Genomic DNA, 7321 nt, shown 5'->3' with positions numbered 1-7321 from the left:
TCTTCAATTCATCTGATAAAAATCAGAAATATCCTCATGAAATCCAAATTCTGCTTCTCAGCAGGGGCAAACAGAAATCCTTCTATGTCCTGTCCTGGCAGTCCTTGGTTTGGGGAACTCTGCTTCCTGCCCTGTCAGCTAAATTTACCAAAGATTAAATGCTTTGTACATGGCAAATAGTTAACACAGCTCTTGACTGAAGGCTGGCGGGTGTTTACATGAGACGCCCCAACCCCCACTCCCATCACCTCTCAGGGCAGTGAGCACCTGGCAAACTGAAAATAAAAGCTAGGTTCTTTAATTGCTTTGAAACAGCATGAGAGTAGCAGGTGTGGCCACCAACATGGCTAAATAAACAACAGGTTTTTTGCACCTGCTGGAACAAAAGCTTGACCTTAATATTGACCAATCAGGTAAACCCAGGTAACCTAAGCTTCTTTAATGCAAGTAACCTCCGAGAGTAGCAGCAGCCCAGCAATATTGATTCTCTGCCTCACACAAGTGATATCTGCCTCATTATTGCCTCCTGATAGGATTTATTTCAGTCTCTTCATTGAAAATGTGAGTAATTGAATTTGTCTCTTGGTCACTTCCTTCTAGTTTTTTCTCCATTCTCTCCTGTCTTCTAAATTTGCCATTTTCTGAGTGGGCAACATCTCTGAACGTCCAAAATGTAACAGACTCATGCTTTTGGGTTTTGGCTTTCACAAATAAAAAGAATAAAAGACTGAAGCAGAGATAGAGGTTTTATTTTTATTTTATGGAAAACATCATTTTGGATGTTTATAAGTTATCTCCTTATGGGAAAGAGGGTCAGGAAGCTCACTTAGGAAAACAAATGGAAACGACATTATGTTTAACCCAGCCTTCCACAGAGAGTGCACTGTCTATCACACAAATATGTACACATGAGATTCTTAGCAAAGCACATCCCCTGGCCCTGGAGATGCACAAATCATGCTTTTAGTAAAACAATAGGAAAATCAAGAATCCAGGAGCAATGCAGGAGAAAGTCCAGTTGCTGCTGAGAACTGTCCCTGGGCCTCATCTTTCTCAAATGTGTATGTTTTTGTAGTTGAAGATCTAAATTTTATGAAACCACATGCATACCCATGATGTCTTATAGGTGGGGAAGGACAGTATACAAAGGGACTAATTCAGAAAGCAAGTTCCAAAGGCACTGGATGCTAATGAGGATTTGGACAATATTCAACTGCCCCCAGTTTATTCTCCAACAATCTTTACTGTGACTGGTTGTTATCTAAAGAATTTCTGTGTTTAAGTAAGAGAGGAATACTTAAAACTGTAGAGAGTTGATAGCCTTTGCCATTGAAATTGATTTTTAGGTGATGAAAATGGCAATAGTCATGGGCTAGAATATCAGAGTTAGTCCAGCTTAGAAATTAGTCTAAGCTACATTGGAGGTTTATATGAGCAGTCTCTGAATTTGTGACTATAGTTGGCTACTATAGTTGGCTGACTCACCCACTCTACAATCCTCAATGGGTAAACCATTCTTTTAGAAAGAGCTGGACTGTCAAGATTGCTCAGTGATAAACTTGTTTGCCTCCAAGCCTAACAAACCAAGTTTTATCCCCAGGCCTCTCATGGTTGAAGAAGAGTAACAACTCCAACAATTTGACCTCTGACCTTCACATATGCACAGTGGCAACTATGGCATGCACAAGTTTCCTGGACACAGAGATAAAAAAGATAAATAAACATAAGTGGTTTTTTTTTTGGTTTTGTTTTTTGATTTTTGTTTTTTTTTTTTTAGAAAGTGCTAATTGTGGGTCTCAATGAACAGTAAATGGCATTAGGTTTTTTAAGTTCTTCCAGAATATAACAGATCACTGGTTCTTATAAATACTTGCTGATTTTGCACTCTGATGAGGTTACTAGCAGCCTAGAATACAACCTATGTGCATACTGTTAGTTAAAATAATAACTGAAAAAAAAGAGGTAAGGAGGAATTCCAGAGGCAATATTGCATTATAAAGGGGGTGTTAGATATTTGTGATATAAATAAAAATCTAACATAAGCAGAAATGATATCATTGCTACATGTGTTTTCTAGAGATGAAACTTATTACATATGTATACCATATGTATGTTGAAAATCCAACCTGTGAAGAGACGAGGAGAATATGGGAGAATAGTTTGAAACAGTGAAGAATTAACAGGTCAATGATTTTAACCATAGCTGATGTCAGCACACACACACACACACACACACACACACACACACAGAGGTTAGTGAAACAACTCACCACTTGGTTCTTAGCTATCCACAGTGCTGGGACAGTTGCCACTGCCAGAGCTGAGATGCTATATCTAATGTGATTGTGGGGCCAAGATAAATTTGGGCATTTTTGACATTCAGAAAATATGTCACTCTTTTATTATGTTGGTGATACTATGCTTATTAGAAATGATTATTGGAAGTGACCAAAATTTGAGTACTCTTAACAAAACATATGTGTATTAAAGGATGATTTTCAAAAACATAGCTTGATCTTGTTCAGTGGAAACATAAATTTTCTACGTGTCTATATAAGAACATTAATGTTTAAAGAAGGGAGCACAAGGAAGCTGTGTAAGCAAAACTATTTATTAAATCACTCTTTACTGTCTCTCCTGGCCAAGTTCTCAAGGGCCTTCTGTAGGAGAGGACTTCTCCTGATAGACATTAAATTGACAGCAAGAATAGTATATGGTTTGGTCTGCAGAGGATGATGAGGAATGATGGTGACAAAGAGGACATCGTTACTGTTGTGATGTGCTCTTCTGCCTAGGTACCTAGAAATCTCTCATTTCCCAGTTCCTTGTGGCCAACAGCATCTGAAGAAGTTGGTTCCATATCAGAAAGTTGCCTCCAGCAACCTTCATACAAATGACTTCCCAGTGTAAAGTTTTAGGATGGAAAAGTCAGTATAAATAAAACCACTGGGCTGACTCTGGGCAGAGAAACAGGAGGTTAACTGCAGATCTTCATCTTCCTGTTAGCCCCTCAAAATAAAACTCACAATCTCATTCCCAGTTCTGCAACAGAACACCTGCTGCAGCCTCCCTCCCACACTGGCCCCATCTTCAGCGAATGCCATAGATCTGTTTTTAACCCCCTTTGCCCTCATTACCTCCCTAAGCACTCTGTGGGAACCCACAGGGTACTCCTGCCAGGGAAGCAGGTATTGTAAGTGCAGATCTTCACTAATTCTCCATTCCTATAAGTCCTATCCTCAGCTTTGCACATGAACATATGATGCAACTCCTTTCTCCTTCTGAACCCAATTCCAGTGGATCACACAAATCTTCCCTTTCAATCTTACTTTCCCTCATTCATTGCTTTGTCATAGCCTCCAACCCCAACAAGACCCTCCTTTGAACCCACAGGCTACTGTGACCAGGGAAGCAAGTAGGCTAACTGCAGATCACTTCTCTCTAGATATCTATAAGTCTGGCAGTCTCATCCACAGATCTGTATAAATACACTGAAGGGGGAAAATAATCATTTTATTTGAGGCAGAAAAGACCTTTGACAAAACCCAACATCCCTTAATGATAAATGTTCAGAAGACATTGGAATAGAAGGACATAGGTATGCATAATAAAGGTAGGTTGCAGGAAGCTCATAGCAAACATCAACTTAAATGAAATGAAATTGGAAGCAACTTCACTTAAAGCAGAAACAAGACAAGGTTGTTCACAATTGCCATACAGATTCAATCTGTTATTTAGAGACTTAGCCAGAGCAATAAGGCAACTGAAGGAGATCAGTGGGATACAAATGGGAAAGGAATAAGTCAAAGTATCACTAGTTACATATGATGTGATACAGCATGTGTAAGTAACCCTCAAAATTCCACCTTGGAATACTTACAGATGATGAATACTTTCAGCAAAGTAGGTGGATAAAAAATTAATTGGGCAAAAAAGTAGAATCCTTCCTATATGCAAATGACAAACTGAGAAAAAAAAATCAGGTAAATAACAGCATTCACAGTGCCCTCAAACATTATAGAATATCATAGGTAACTCTAACCAATCATGCAAAAGGCTTGTATGATACATCTTCAAGTCTTAAAGAGGTAAATCGAAGAAGATATCAGAAAATGGAAAGATCCCCTATACTTATGAATCAGTAGGATTAATATAGTAAAAATAACCATTCTATCAAAAGCCATCTACAGATTCAATGCAATCCTCATCAGAATTTCAACATAATTTTCTATGGGTTTTGAAAGGACAATTTTCAGCTTCATATGGAAACACAAGCTACAAAAACAAAAGATAGCTAAAACACTCTTGAATAATAAAAGAACTGCTGTGTGTGTCACCATTCCCGATTTCAATTTGTACAGCAAAACTATAATATGTATGGGCAATAAAACAGACATGGTAATCAATTAAATTAACAAGACATGAATACACACTTCTGGGCATGTGATTTTTTTTTATAAGGAGGTCAGAAATATACACTGGAGAAAAGACTACTGCTTAACAAATGGTCCTGGCGAAACTGATTGGCTGCATGTAGGAAGAAGAATGCAAATATTCCATTCTTGTCATCCTGCACAAAAATCAACTCTAAATTGTTTAAAGGCTACAACACAAGACCAAATATATGAAACATGACAGAATAGAAAATGAGGAATAGTGTTGAACCCATTGACTTAGGAAAGCACTTTCTGAACACCATACGGACAGGCACTAATCAACAATTAAGAGGTGGGTCTCAGGAAACTGAAAGCTTCTGCTCAGCAAAGATCACGGCCATTCAGACAAAGCAACAGCCTACAGAATGGGAGAAGGGTTTTGCCTGTTACATAGATAATAGAAGACTTATATTCAAAATACATAAATAACTCTATAAACAAATCAAGAAAACAAAAACAATCCAATTAAAATAAAGTACAGATCAAAACAGAGAATTATCAATACAGGAAACTCAAATGGTTAAGAAACACTTAAAACTTACAAAGATGTTCAACATCCCTAGCCATCAGGATATATAAATCAAAATTTTGAAATTTTGTTTCACACCAGTCAGAATGGTCAAGATCAATAAAACAAATGACAGCCCATATTGGCAAGGATGTGTTTAGTAAGAAGAATGCACATACATTGCCGGTAAGGAGTGCAAATTCATGCAGCCAATATGGAAACTAGTGCGGTGGCTCCTCAGAAAGATAGGAATTGATATACCTCACGTTTCAACTATACCACTCTTAAGCATATACACAAAGGATGTTTCATCATACTAGAAGAAATTTGGACAACCATAACCATTGCTGCTCTTTTCATAATAGCCATTAATTGGAAACGTCCTAGATGCCCCCAACAGAAGAATGGCTAAAGTGTGGAGCATTACTCAGCCAATTAAAAAAAATGAATCCATGGAATTCAAAAGTAATTAGATATCACTACTGCCATACCCACTTCAGTGAAGTCTGCGGGACAAGTTGAAAAGCTTGGCCACAGTCTGGAGGCAAAAAGTTTCATGGAAACTGGCTTCCTGGTGTCTTTGGTGTCCCATATATGTGATGTGGCCCAGATATGTCCTTGTGATAGTCTGGTGAAGGGTTTTATGTGCTTTCTTTCAGTATTGTTTTATTATAAGTGCCTCCTAGGAATGATTTGACAAATAGCTAAATTAGATTGAACATTGCTTTCTGGCCTCCACCAGTGTTCCAATATCCTAGACAATCATTGAGTCAACCTTGGGCTTTGAATTTTGTAAGAATGTTACTTATTCAGAAGAAATGCCTCCAGTGTTGAAAGAGAGATAGTGAAAGAAATCAGGCATTGCAGTTTATTGGGTTAGAGTAGAAATCTCAGGGCAAGTACTACAAAGTAAACTTGGAATTCTCATTATAGTCATGTATGGCAGACTACATTATATATTAGAAGAAGGTTGGTGGGCTCCTCTGTTCAATGGAGGTTCCCTACAGATACTTAAAATAGCAACTAAGTTACTCCCACATAACAGGAATTTACAATGATGTAGGGAGAAAGTGGATTATACAATAGACTAGAATTGGAACTATGGCAAGGGCATAAAGCCTTTGCCCCTGGCTTCTAAGAATAAGATGACCTTAGGTAGGGCTAACTTTTATCCCAGTTGTAAACACTGACTTTTATCCCAGTTGTAAGCACTGCCTGGTTCCTGTCAGCTGTTATGTATGCATTTCTCTGTTTTGTGTAAAGAGTCCTTATGTAGTAGATGACCTTAATGCATCACCTAACTTCCTTGTTCTCTTCTGTAATATAAGTTTGATGCTTGCTTTGAGAAATTACATTCAGATCAACACTCTTCTTGTATTCGTGTCTGCTTCTCACCTGCATATCCCTTGCCCACCTGAGTACTGGGACCTTGATTTCTCTCATGGGTTGAGGGACTCCGACTAAGCCAGCCTGTAGCACACTAGAAAAAAATATCATTGTGAGCAAGATATCTCAGACTCAGAAAGACAACTATGTATCCACTAATATGTGAATATTTCCTGCTAAGTCAATAATAACCAAGCTATCATTTGTAGAACTATAGTGTTTAGGCAGAATAAGGAACTAGTTGGAGGTGGGGAGCAGATAGGTCTCCCTAGGAAAAGGAAGTAGACTAGCTATGGGTGGGTAAGGTGGGTAGGGGTGGTATGGAAAGATTAACTTAAAGGATGATGAGGAAATGCACTAAAATTAAGGGGAAATTAAAGGGTGGTATGGTAATATAATACAATAGAAGCTTCCTAAAATGTATAAGTATTTGGGATCTGTTATGGTTTATATATTCTTGGACCAGGGATGTGGTACAATTTGAAGGTGTGGCCTTGTTGGAATAGGTGTGACCTGGTTGGAGTAGGTGTGTCACTGTGGGTGTGGGCTTAAGATCCTCACCCTGCTTGCCTGGAAGTGAGTCTTCTGCTAGCAGCCATTGGATGAAGATGTAGAACTCTCAGCTCTGCCTGCACCATGATGCCTGGATATTGCCATGCTCCCACCTTGATGATAATGGACTGAACCTCTGAACCTGTAAGCCAGCCCCAAGTAAATGTTATTTTTATAAGGCTTGCCTTGGTCATGGTGTCTGTTCACGGCAGTAAAATCCTAACTAAGACAGGATCTAAATAAAAATCACCAATTAATGGAAGAGACAAAATCCCAACTGGCCATCTCTTGTCACCCAATGAATGTTCCAGCACAGATATTGGGTTACATGTAATTGAGCTGTTGGCCAAAGGCATCCCATGTGAACCTCCAAACAACCCAGACTACTACCAAGGCTATAGGTTGCTTTCTACATACTATTGGCTGCATTGCTGAAGAC

General features: G+C 38.6%; 1 long non-coding RNA gene across 2 annotated transcripts; it reads left to right on the top strand.

The window, feature by feature from the left end:
- Nucleotides 1-316: 316 nt before the first annotated feature.
- LOC147000230 (uncharacterized) lies at nt 317-7062 on the top strand. 2 transcript variants are annotated; one of them, XR_015046046.1, is made up of 3 exons: nt 317-561; nt 2796-2927; nt 3883-7062. It is a non-coding gene; the product is annotated as an uncharacterized LOC147000230 (long non-coding RNA). The 2 variants fall into 2 exon arrangements; XR_015046045.1 differs by having other exon boundaries at nt 2796-7062.
- The last annotated feature ends 259 nt before the right edge of the window (nt 7063-7321 follow it).

The sequence above is a fragment of the Mus caroli genome, unplaced genomic scaffold (genome assembly GCF_978045245.1).
Source record: "Mus caroli unplaced genomic scaffold, Mus_caroli_1 scaffold_19, whole genome shotgun sequence".
Lineage (NCBI taxonomy): Eukaryota > Metazoa > Chordata > Mammalia > Rodentia > Muridae > Mus > Mus caroli.
The sequence above is the reverse complement of the archived record's forward strand: the minus strand, read 5'-3'. Positions and strand labels throughout refer to the sequence as shown.